The sequence below is a fragment of the Cheilinus undulatus genome, linkage group 2, assembly GCF_018320785.1.
Source record: "Cheilinus undulatus linkage group 2, ASM1832078v1, whole genome shotgun sequence".
NCBI classification, from domain to species: domain Eukaryota; kingdom Metazoa; phylum Chordata; class Actinopteri; order Labriformes; family Labridae; genus Cheilinus; species Cheilinus undulatus.
The window spans coordinates 47,201,963-47,215,388 of NC_054866.1; the positions used below are offsets into that span (position 1 = coordinate 47,201,963).

The following is a 13,426-nucleotide window of genomic DNA, read 5'->3' on the forward strand; positions in this document are numbered from 1 at the left end:
TATGTTTTGACATTTTCAACTCCAAACTTTAACTTTTATCTCATTTTTTACCTTAAAAACTTCTAATTTTTAATTCTATCTCAGTTTTTTGACCTTTTAAAATCATGATTTTCACTTTTATCTCATGTTTTGACCTTTTCAACTCCTAACTTTAAATTTTTTTTTTACCTTAAAAATCTGTGATTTTTAATTTTACTTCATATTTTGACATTTGAAATTCATGATTTTGATATTTACCTCATATTTTGACTGTTGAAAATTATGATTCAGAATTATATCTCAGTGTTTTGTCTTTTAAAATTCATGGTTTCAATATTGTATCTCATATTTTGCCTTTTAAAAACATTATTTTGACTTTAAATGTCATGTTTTTGCCTTTAAAACATATAAGTTTGACTTTTATCTCAGAATCTGAGTTTTTAACTTTTCATGTTCACCCTTTAATCGCAAAATCATTCATCATCAGTGTCAAGTTTTTTACCCCCATAATTAATTTCTGGTAGATATGGTAGACATTTTATGGTTAAATATCGACCCTGTTAGGCCCTCAGGTTAGACCCCAGTTCAGAATCCAGCCCCTGCTGTGACCGAGGTTGACACCCCTGATGCAGAGTGACTCGCTGGGCTCCATCCAGCTGAACCAGGATGCTAACATGGGCAAGGCCATCATGATATATGCGTTAGACTCAGTCTTTAAGCCTTGTGTTTCATCTCAGTCTATCTGGAGCTGGTAGTGAGCTTTCTGAGTGAGTGGTAGGAGCTGGAAAAGAGTACTTGAGTTTGCTGGTAATGTACTGTAGCTCAAAAGTGTCTCAGTGAGGCTCTCAGCAGAGAGGCTGTGGTCTTTTATCTCTGCAGGGTGCTATCTCCATGTGTGAGTCCTCTCAGTGTTCTGCACACCCCACCTGTCTCAACAGAGCTGGTACAGGGGGCTGAGGCCAGGGCAGATACATGTGGATAGAAACATAGTGAAGTGAGTACACTCAGTCTCATTCGCCGCGCAGAGAGTGATATAACATATGAAAAACAAAACGCTAGACAATAGGAGCGTTGGAGAATGCTTTTGGCGTGTGCCTATGCACAGAGTTTGCAGCTTTTGGGTGACACATAAATCTGATCACTTAAAAATGTTTATTTTCAGGAGAGAGTCACATATTTCATGTAGTAAACAAAACTTTTACCCAAAAAAAATCACAAATCTAAATTTGCAAGGAAAGTCAACTTAAATCCTTGAGCTAACATACGGTTGGTTTCAGCAAGTTGTTTGCACTTGTTTTACACATTAGTCTCCAAGTAACATGGACGTGAATCAGCCACGGTTTCCTTTATGACAGGATCTGAGTGCTATCATTCTACATTATAAGGCGGCCTAGCTCTTAGTTCATGCAACAGTTGTTCTTTGAAGCAGAAGTCCTCGGTTCATATCCAACCTGTAGCTTCTTCTCTGCATGTCATCCTCCCATCTGTCCTCCGTGTCTGTTATATAAAGGCATAAACTCACAAATAAATAGCTTTAAAAATGCTTTAAGTCTACAGGACGGCCAAATCAAACTCCACAGCAGATTTAAGTCCCCTTAGGGAGCATTTGACATGAGTATGTCCAGAAGCTGGCAAGGTCCAGTAAACTACAGACTCCAACAAGTGCAACAGCCCAGCAAAGGCCAAAATGTCTTACCTTGAAATACCATAGTGCAATTTATTCAGAGACATGCTCATTAAAAGCCTGCTTCCAAAACAAAAACAGTGGCAGAAATGTGATGCAAATTAATAAAACATGCAAAATAAAAGCTGAATCAGCTCCACCAGTGGTTCCCAGACGTTTTCTGTTGGGCCCCCCTTTGGCCAATGAAATTATTTTCTTTGCAAATTGGACCTATCCAGAATATTCTTATATTTTGAGATAGTGGATTTTTGATTTTCGAGATCTATGAGCCATAATCAGCAAGATTAAAATTAAAAAGTCTTGGTATATTTGATTTATAGCCTGTTTCATGAATGAACATTAAGTTAACTCTTGTGCTGTAGAAAAAAACAATAAACTGAACATTATCCAAAGTTGTTTTTTTTCCCAGAATTTCCACTGAGCATAGAGAAAAGACAGTAAGGTGCCACTCTCATCCACATAATTGTGCTTCATTAAAATGCTTAGTTGTTATTAGGGCCCCGAGGGGACTGATCTGCTTGACTCAATAATGGTTTTGCCTCAAACTAGAGAAGTGTGGCATCTCAGCCTGTGCTGCACCGAAGTTTTCACCACACGGCGTAGCAGCTATTAGCTGCTAAAGTTGGATGATGATTCTTGGCACTGTGCCAAAAATCTTCTTTTTAATAACTCATTATGTACTTTTTTTTTTTTTTTTTTAAGATAAATCTCTATGAAATATCATTCTGCAGCGTTTTGTGTCTTTCTGGTAACCGTTCTTGTCCCGGCTAGTCCCTATCATTTTGTCCATACAGTAATCTCGTGACATCCTCAGATTCTTGTGGAGAGTTCAGTGTGTAATTATGCCTTGGTGGGAAATGCCCACTCAGTCAGGATGTCATAAAGGGTTTCAGAGCATCTTGAAACATTTACAGTATGGAAACACACTGAGTGTAGGAAAAACAGAGGGCTCAGCTTAAATAAACACAGTTAAAGTAAAGGCCTCAGAGCAGGAGGCTCTGCTGTAAGTCAGAGTCACTCAGCAGCTCCATCTCCATAAAACCACAGAGTAAATGAGCTGGAAGGTGTCTTAATGTGTTTTAATGGGACATAATGAGTTCACCGCTGGGAGGTGTTTTACACCAGCACGCCTGGTTTCTGCTGAAAAACCTAAAATGAGCTGCTCACCCTGTAAACAGTTTACAAACGTGGAAACTCCTTTAGATCACACCAGGAGTTTTCTCCCACCATGCAGAACATTTTACTCTGTGAAGCTCTTCAAAATAAACACAACTGGTCCTAAAAGAAAGACTTATGCTCTTAGACATCACACAGCTCAAGTTTAAAGCTGTTCAAACTACAACCCACAGTACAACTATGGCCCCTCGCTCATTTTCAATCAGCATTTAATCAAAGAAAGGGATGCAAGCAGGAATTAAGGGACCTTGCAACCGCAGGTGTGTAGCAATAGTTGGGTGTCAGCAACCCATGCCACATCACAGTAGACCATGTAGACCCTGACAGGCCTGTTCAGTCAAAAACAATCATTTTTACACTTTGTATATGTGGTAATACTGGTGTTCAATACTAGGTGGCAGTATGACCAAGACACATGCCACTTTGTTGATGTGGTCAGGGCAGGACTGATATTTATCAAGTGAAATCCAAAGAAAGTGGGACGTTTTTTGTTAGGAAGTAACTGGTTTCCCCCAGTAGGTGGCGCTACAGCAAACCATGGAATTAACATTTAAATATATGGAGAAGCAGACATTGATCATACATGTGCAATTTAAAGCCTGCCAGATGTTCAAAATGACAGTTACACCAACCTCCTGAGAAATCAAAATGCTTGCCACCATTGTGGCGTCCTTCAATGAGACATGTCAGTGCTGAGGAGAAATACAGAGGCCTTTGTTTCAAAATTTGAGCTTTGAAGGTTTAGTACAATAAGAGGAATAAATAAAAGAATACGGTATATATAATTTAGATTTTTTTCATCCATTCCCTACCTACTAATTTTCAGTGTCCTTTTGTCTTTGGGGTGTAATGGCAGGCAGGAATTCATTGTACTTCTTTGCTTTAGGTTGGCAACCTTCTAAACAAGTGGCCCCTAAAATCATTCTGCTGACATAGATATCTAAATATGTGTGTGCAAATGCTGCTAAAGTTTGTTCAGTTTGTGATTAAATGACCTTTAGACTGAAATATCCAACAAGAAAGAGGAAGCTAATTATCACTGTGTAATGATTAGGAATCATTGTTTGCACAGTGATGATAAGTTTCTTCCCTCTAGACCTCAGTAAAAAGTTTGGACACCTCCACTCGACAGGGTAAAAACAGCTTTCGATACCTTCAGCTTCTTCCTGCAGGTGAGTCTAACCAAACACATAATCAAAGCAGTATCACTCTCATTTACCAGACAGCAGAGAGAGTGAAGCTGCACACAGGCAGCCTCCTCCAGGTTTCTCACTGGGTGATCATCAAAAGTCAAGCACATGGGACCAGTTCTGAGAAATACAGAAACACATGGCCATCAGTCTCTGATTCTCCATAGAAACGACACCACCGTCCCCCACCTCCAGACGAGCAGGAAGCCGTCTGCTGCCGCAGGCCTTCATGTGCCGACCAGATCAAACTTTTCTGGAACACAGATTGTAGATATTCTGCTTCTTCTGTCAGGTGAGGGGGAGTGCTAAGATACAAACTATTCCATACAGCTACAGTTCTGAAAGGAGACATAAACATTAAGAACCTTTCAGCTTTAGCCCACCTGTCCACTAATGATGCTGCCTGACAGTTTGAAAAAAATGCTGCAAAGTGAGAAAACGACCAAAAACAGAAATGCTGCAGACATCATCAGATACAGTTTCCAAGAGGCACCAATCTCAGAGCCCATTGGCTGGTATTCATTACAACTAAATAAACCATAGACAGCACAGACTCATTCGGAATTTTTACCCCAACCAAGGTAGTGGTGAAATCATCCACTGAAAAGACAACCCTTCATTATGACATCACCAGACATTTGACCAAAGTGTGGGAGACTCCAGGGTCAAGTGGAAGAAAGTCCTTTGGTCTGATGAGACCAAAATGGAGCTTTTTGGCCATCAGACATAGTGCAGTGTTTGGCTGACACCAAACACTGCACATCACCACAAACACACCATCCCCACTGTGAAGCATGGTGGTGGCAGCATCATGCTGAGGGGATGCTTCTCAGCAGTGGGCTCTCGAAGGCTTGTTAAGGTAGAGGGTAAGATGAATGCAGTGAAATACAGGAAAATCCTGGAGGACATTCCTAGTCAATCTGCAAGAGAACTACAGCTTGGGAGAAAATTTATGCATACATACCCATGCATACAGCGAAAGTTACTCAGAAATACAAGCCTGACTGAGACCTGTCCACACAGACTCAGCCAAAGGTGCGTCTAATACTGACTTGAAGAGGGTGAATATTTATGCAGTCACTTATTTACTTCACATGTTTTTGTTTAATTAAAAATACAAAATCCTCTTTCTCACTTACAAATCCCTTCATGCCCTTGCCCCTCAGTACCTCTCTGACCTCCGTCATTCATATACCCCAACCTGGAGCCTCCGGTCTTCGACGCTGGCCTTCTCACAGTTCCCACCACTAAACTTTGCACCGTTCAGGACTACAGCCCCCATCCTCTGGAACTCCCTTCCTGAAAACATCTGCAATGCTCCATCCTTAGACATGTTTAAAAAAAACACCTCAAACAACCACCTGTTCACCACAGCTTACAGTATGCCCTAAACCTGCTCCATACATACACCAACTTAGTGTTTGTCTTCTGTGTTGTGTCTTGTTTTCCACTCTTCTGTAAAGCAAACTTGGGTCTCATGAAAGGCGCTATATAAGTCCAAATTATTATCATTATTATTATTAATTGACATCACTTTGTCAGTTCTTTAGAATCAGAATCAATTTTATGAGCCAAGAACTCTAATGCAAATCTGACTCTGGTTAGCTCTAGCTTAGCTCATGGGGGATTTCCTGTAACACTCGCTTTGGAGTGTGCCTCTGGGAAATCACATTTTAAAGGGATGTGTAGTCCCAGCATTTACCCTTCCCCTCCATTACTGCAAGAATCAGGACACCCTACCCCTAGATGAGAATGCACACGACGTAGAGGAAGGGCTAAGTGGTAGGGGCGAGGGGCGTATTGGAACTGAGCCCAAATGTTATGTTGTAGGTGTAAATGTAATGGTTGTGTACTCTGTGTAATGAACCAGGCATGAACTTTCTCCTTTGGCACCAACACACAGTTCATTCTGAGAACAACAGAGGCATACTGCCTCTCACAGTAACTCAATGACAACCATGTTGTTAACCTCACTGGGTTAATGACAGATCAGTGAAGTCCATCAGATAAAAGTATTAATGGACAAAATGTGCAACTTAACAATATGCCAATAACCACGAGTAAACAGTGAATGAGTACAAATTATATCTTGTGTTACACAGATATGTTGCAATGATCCTTTTATATAAACACAAATTAATATAAACTCCTAGTTATTCAGCTACGTCCTCCTCTCCCATACTGCAGAGGTCGTTGTACTACGTAGACAGCAGATGGTTAGTTAAGGCTCTGAATATTCAAAAGCCTAATCTCAGGGCCTGGTACCTAACAGGTTATCAAATGCTTTTTTAACATAAAATGTTTGATTGATTACATGACTTCACCTGTTCTGATAAAAGCCAGAGGTGGGGAGTTACAAAGAGCAAATATCTTGCACTAACTTTGCAAAGCAGATAGATTTGCCAGACGCCATTTCTGTCATCAGGCAAATCCATCTTGTAAAGGTCCAGCTGGCGGGGTTAAGCTGTACTCAAAGCCATTTGCAACGGCTGCCTCCAATGTGGTGATTAGCTTGGTCGAATATAGCATCAATTTAACCAGAACTTGACCACGTTTCTGCACAAAATAAAGAATAAAACAACACTTTAAGCTTTTCTTGATGGGACAGATTTTTTCACTCTTCTGCCGACCAGCTTCAGCTTGACTTTGTGAGAGTAAAGGAGGGAAGGGTTAGCTGTGTGAGCGGTTGTATGTGATTGGTGCCAGTGGAGTAGTTAGCTCCGACTTAGCCACTACAGCAATTTTATCAGAGCTGGACAACATTTCTTTATTAAAACAAGAGCAGAGTAACCTTGCAAAGCAAAGAAAGTGACAGGACCAATCAGCAACGAGGGGCAGTACTTTCAGGCACAGCAGAGTTGGGACGTAAACAAGCAGCAGCAAGGGCTGGTGCAGTTATGTAGGGAGAGCTTAGTGTGGATGCTGCTAAAGCGCCAGTTTTATCAGAACTTGACAACATTTTTTTTTGTTAAAAGAAGAACAAAGAACAGCAGTGAGTTGTTTTCTTTTCAAAAATGACAAAAGTTGAGTACTTACATGTCTATAGTCGCCAGGTTTTGCATTATTCCTAACTAGCTGTGCATGCGCAGCTCTATAGCAGCTATGTCACGTGTTTTGTTGCTCTTATTGGCCCGTAGAGATGTGATAGACAGAACGTTCATCCAATCATACCCTGAGTTTTTTCAAATCCTCTGCCTTTTCTCAAACGTTTCCTTTTGAAGCTCTCCCAGATGGATGTGTGAAACAAATCCATCTGGCGTGTCAGCTTAAGAGCAGAGAGCAACACTGAAAGCTTTTCATGATGGAAAAGATGTTTTTGCTCTTCTCCCGGTCTGCTTCGGCGTGGGGTTTGTGGTTGTTACGGTGGCGTTTTCCAGTGTTTCCAATAGCTGCTGCTGCTGTAGCCATTAGCTTGGATGTAGCTGTAGGAAAGCAACAGCTTAATTGGATATGGACCACATTTTCTTTTAAAACAAGTACAGAGAGTCACATCATAAGCTTGTTTTGGCAGAGAAGATGTTTTTGCATGTCTCCTGACTGGCCTTGGCATGAATTTATTGACTGAGGAGCTTTGCCATTAACAATCTAAGGCAGCAGTAGCCTGCAGAAGAGTTGCACATGAGCACATTTGTCGCTCTGATTGGCCCGTCATGAATGTGACAGACAGAACGTTCCTCCAATCACCTTCTGAATATTCTTTAGTCCTGCCCTTACCAAACACTTTCTATGGGAGCTTCCCAGATGAACTTGAAACATAAAGTATTAATACAGCAGATACATGAAACAGTCGATCTGGCATGTCAGGTTAGCACGGTGCAGCTTGTTCACAAAAGAGGAAAACTTTCATATTTGGTGTGCCCAGAACTTTCTTCATTCTGCAGATCAGTTGAACAAGGTATTTTGTATCACTGATGTTAAAAATGTCTTTTTACTTTAGGGCATAAGTACATTTCAGAGCTTGTACTTTCTTGCTTTTACTTGACTAAAGGAGTTGAATCAGCTCTTCTACTTCTACCATAGTCACATAAGTAGGGCTGGGTATTGTTAAGAACCTCACGATTCAATTCGATTTCGATTCTTTACGTTGCGATTCGATTCGATATTGATTTAAATGCTTCGATGTTGATTCAGTAAGAAGTAGAAATACACAAATAACCTGTTGACAATTTTTTAATAATTATTTTCATGCCCATGTGAACATATTTGGTAAGTCACCTCACATTTTTGAGCAATAAAACATCTGAAAATAAAAAATTTGCACAATAATAACTTATTTGTGCATATGGAGTACAAAAGTAAAAAACATGACAGTTTTGTATAAACACTGAAAAAGTAAAGTGCATGTAAACTTAAATACTATTTCTGTCCTCTTGGAAATTGTGATAAACCTCACATAACATGGTTATGGTTGGTTGTTGTTTGGTCGAGTGCAGCCTCCGTCCATACAACGTGAATCACACGCACAGCGACCCCCACTGGCCAGGAGGTGAATCGATTCAGAGGATTTGCTGAATCGATATTGAATTGGGGGAGGAAATATTGCGATGCATCGATTAATCGATATTTTTACCCACCCCTACACATAAGTATCTGTAATTCCACTGAAGTACAGAATGTGAGGACTTCTGCCACCTCTGATAGAAGTCAACATAACCCAACATCTGAGCTTCCTATGCACCCTGAACGTGACGTTACATGAACATGGCTGCTGTGGGAATTCAGTCCATCAGACCTCACGCTACATTTTTATTAGCTAACCGCTGAGTGAGCATTGACATCAATTTCCTAACTTACCCGATAACTATATTAACTGATGGTTGGAAGAATTGGTATGATTTGATCAAATGTAATTTTATGTGCCTTTTTTATCAAACAATAAGACCAGGGATGGGATGTTTTAGAAATGTAATAAAGTTGTTGACAAAATCTCTCTGTCCCTCGGCTTACGTCACAGTTCAGCAGCAGCTCTGCGCTCCCTCTTTCATCTGGACGACTGATGGGAACAGTCACTAAACACCTGCTGACTCTTTATTACACGAACACTAATCCCTTTTTGCCGTCGCTGTGGAAAAATAACAACACAAACAATAATAAAAGGTAGAAAGGTGAACCAGAGGTGGGCTTCAAGGGGCAAGATCATTGCACTTTTGTTTAATGGAGATATTGATTCTTCTTCTTTGGTGTCTTAGGAAATTACAGAGACTTTTTAGAACTAAACATAAAACTACTGACAGAAGAAGACGCCTAACACATTTCAAAGATGCTTCAGATGAGGTGAAGTCAGAGAGAATGGGACAGGCTGGGAGACTAAATGGGACTTTAAATCACATGAAGGTTGTTTTCTGAACTGATTAATGAAAATACATGTCCATCTCCTTACTCACATTTACTGTGACTCGCCTCTAGTGTCTCAGGCCACTGACAGTAACGTCATTGCTGCTGCACGATTGTCTGTTTACTTGGCTTTATTAGGCGTTTTGTAATCAGGTTTTTAACCTTTACTCTAACCCTTATCCTAAACAGAGGTTTGATCTGATTTTAAAAAAAAAAAAATGTATCTTGTATTTCCATTCTGAGATTACAGAGTCTCAGATTAACGGTCTTTGGGAGTGGGGGTCAGAGATGTACAGTCAGATGTTCAGTTCTTTTCACAATGCATTGTGGGATACAATGATTGTGCTATGAAAGGTAATGTTTAGGGGAGTATGGAGGGATCTCAGACACAACCAGACTTTTTCTTAGCCCACATAGCAAAATCCGCCATGGTTGATTTGGTTGACCCTGTAGGAAGTGAAAGAAGGAAAATGAGTTTTGATGATGGCCCGGACTTTAATGTAACGTTAAGAGAGATGTACTACTGCAACAGGACCAGCATTACGTTGTTTTCATGCCGTCCCATCCACTCACAGAGGATTTGGGTGGGAGAGTATAATTTAGGTGGTGATTTAGCCAGACTTTTTGGACTGTGGTGGCCCAGCTGTGACAGTGCTTTAATGCAGAGGTTGTCTAGATTTTGTGTGCTCAGATCAAGCAGGATCATCATGCCCATTCTATCTAGAGGGTCCAGACCCCTCAGATTATTTAGGACACAAGTTTTTCCCCCCACAATCTTAATATTGTTAGAATTTTTTTTTTAAAGTTCGTGTACTATGTAGTAGATTTAGTTACCTTAAACATGAGCCCCCCCTTCTTATTGTTGGTTTGATCCAAAAGCAGCACGAGCTCACAGCAGCGGGTGCACCATCCTCAGAATGAGACAGAAATATCAGAGTCCTGTTTGTTACCAATATTAATCCAGTGTAGACATCCGCGGTGGAATTAGCAAAATTGAAATTGATTAGCAAAATATGATGCGTTCAGGGAACCTCAGTAAATTAGACAACTGTAATCTATATGTTATGATATGTTCAAATGTCCCTTAAAAATGGGAAAATTTAGTTTTAGAAGAGAAACTTTCATAAACACAGTGTGAATATGTGTTTATGTTTGAGGGATGTACATTAGATTTGACAGACTGAATCAGCTTTTAACTCAAGCACTGCTCAGCTAAGAACACTTGTAGTTTCAATATTTGCCCCTATTTTTTTCTTTCCACCAAACTTTAGAAAGTATTGATACTGGTATCGATAAGGACTCAGATCAGGACTTTCAATGTGCTGTACATAAATCTGAAAATATAAAAATATACTTAAACTATTAAAAAATGTTTCCCTTAGTATTAACTATCTATAAAAAGAAAGAAGGAAAGCTAAGCAAAATCTTCTTGTCAGTTTTAAGCCGATGCACTAACCTGGCCTTACCTCAATCAAATATGGTCAGTGACATTTCAATTTCAAGCACCATTAAAACTCTATTAAAGCAAATGTGTGATAAAGGTCAGAGTACAGCCTTAGTCAGTGTTCTCTCTCTATTACCCAAATATAATCAGACACAAAAGTTTAGAACAGTTTTGACATGATAAAACCGCATTTCCTCCTAAAACTGAGAGAGAGAGAGAGAGAGAGCGTTACGTGTGATAACATGACGCTCTCTCTCTCTCTCTCTCTCTCTCTCTCTCTCAGTCTGCCGGTCGTGCTCGCGCTCTTCACACGGCTCCTCTCTCGCGCTCTCTGCAGACTCTGCTGTGTTTGTGCAGAGGAACAGCACTGTTATTACTGAGCACTTCTCACGGAGCTTGAATGAACTGAACTTTCCTCGTCTGGATTCATACTCTTGTTTGTTTGTGGACGTAGTTACTCCAGCAGAAGGCCAGGACAGTGAACGTGAGTACAGCTCTCTTTTCTGTCTCTGACAGGAAGAAGTGAAACTGTCACCTGCTATAGAAAGCTATGATTCAGCTGCGTTTGTCAGCGGGATGAGTGAGCTGAGGGGTGTACAGAACGTGTATTTATAGTCCAATTATACTGAACAGGTATTTAAGTGCCTATAGGTTTGGTAAAAACAGCCAGGCTGATGGACTGTAAGGTGCCATCGCTGCTTTAACTCCTGTGTAATCTTAATATTCTGTTTTCTCCTCTTACTCAGAAATGGCAAGCCTTTATATAGAACTGAGCTGTGTAAAACAGCTTTATGAATTTAACAACCTAACATCTGGGTTACATGAATAAATAACTTGTCATTCATCACTTATCACATTTTTTTGTTGTTGTTGTTGTTGTTACTATTGATAAAGTTAGTCTACTGAGGCGGCTTCTTGTAGAGTGAAAAAGTAGCAGAAATTGGCTCTGAATGCAATTTAGTCAAGGGAACAGTCAAGGATTTTGTGAGCTGTGATGTTGTGTATTTCTATAGACTATAAAGAGATAAATCCTACTAAAACATTAGACAGTGCATCCTAACTATGAAGAGGAATCATAGATATCAAAAGTCTGTTTCTCTCTGGCATGCCCTCTGCTCGGCACACAGCAGGCTGCTTTCTGCCTCCATGAACTTGTTGTAAAATAAAGTGAAATTGCATTAGTGAATGGAATTATGACAGTACAGAAGGCACTTGAGCCTCTGCTACAGCTGTGGGGGTTTGACTGCAGACAATTAATAAATCATGAGACTGGACAAATAAATCAGCTTCGTGTGACACTCAACCTCTCTCTGACTCAAGCTGTGCAGGGAGCAGAGCGCTGTTCTATTCGACCAGATCTGGAGTAAAACTTTATTACATAATGATCCGGTCTACAAGGGCTGCTCATTTGTCTTCTTTGAGTGACTGACAGATAAAGCTGCAGCGTGTTTGAAGCCCACATGTAGTCCAAATTTGCAGATTTAATCATTGTTAAAGAGTTTAATGGATCACAGATCTGTATCTCTTCTATTGAAGAATAAGCTGGTTCAGTTATCTCAGCTCATGTAGCGGTTACTCTCAATTGCACTGCCAGGCATAAACTTTTGGCACCAGCATGATGTTTATTCTGATAAGAACAGAAGCATATTAGGTCTCACTGCTGCTCTTGTTGTAATAAGCTCCAGCAGGGCTGGGAGCACTGAGCGGGCCCTCGCACCATCACACACGTTGGGGTTGCACAGCTGAAATGAGCTGCACCCCTGATGTCAGATTCAGAAAGGTTAAATGAACTGTCATGACTTTTACACTCAACATGAAGTAAGAGCACCAACTTCAATGCCAGAGTCACCCACTGAGGCTTGTCATGTAAGTCATAATGTGCCCTTTCAGTAGGTGGCGCTATGACAGATGTTTCCTGTTGGCATACAGATATGTTAAATTTGCCCATTGCCATAATCCCTATAGTCTGAGTAATAGGTTTGTTACCTTTAGTTGTCCGTGCAAGCTATTTTTAGATCGGCGCTGCCGAGTTCGGAGCTGCTGTGCCAACTCAATGGAGACAGACGGTACTTTTGGCTTTCCCTCATCAAACTCATCAAATACACAATCCAACAACTTCAAAACGCTCTCGTGGTCAAGTTGTGACCTGCACAATCACCACGCTATGAAATAATTATGGAACGATACGAGGCTTGCACCGGCTTCTTCTTGCTGCATGCTTACGCCACGGCTCCACCTCGCCCAAAAGTACTGCCCCTTGATGCTGATTGGTCCTGTCACTTTCTAACTGGGCCCAAACGGTTCAGATGGGAGCTTTGCAAGATCAGAGAGAAACACGGGCGAGTCCATCTGCTTTGCAAGGTTAAGCAGAGGGCACACGTTACAAGAAGTACCAGCCCTAGTGTAAACTCATAAAAAGCCGTATTTAAACATTAAAATTGTGATATTGAGTGGAATCATTAACATTGCTACATTAAGTCTGTCCTGCAGGCTTGCACGTCTTAGATGTTGAGGCACGTTTAATTTTCTTAGAATATTTTTAAGGTTGATGTAGTTGTGTTAACTTGTGGCTTAGTCTGTAGTGCTGCTTGGCTGCTCTGTGTTTATATCTCTACAAGG

At 40.6% G+C, this 13,426-nt stretch overlaps 1 protein-coding gene and 1 long non-coding RNA gene across 2 annotated transcripts in view; one reads left to right on the forward strand and one right to left on the reverse strand.

The window, feature by feature from the left end:
• Positions 1-13,426, reverse strand: part of LOC121521336 — a 105,002-nt gene that overhangs the window by 3,769 nt on the left and 87,807 nt on the right. The gene's annotated exons all lie outside the window — the stretch shown is intronic.
• The window catches only part of gpr4 (G protein-coupled receptor 4), a 67,719-nt gene continuing 65,403 nt past the window's right edge, over positions 11,111-13,426 (forward strand). Inside the window, exon 1 of the mRNA XM_041805248.1 lies at positions 11,111-11,291. The gene's annotated coding sequence lies outside the window, so the exon portion shown is untranslated. The remainder of the gene's footprint in view (positions 11,292-13,426) is intronic.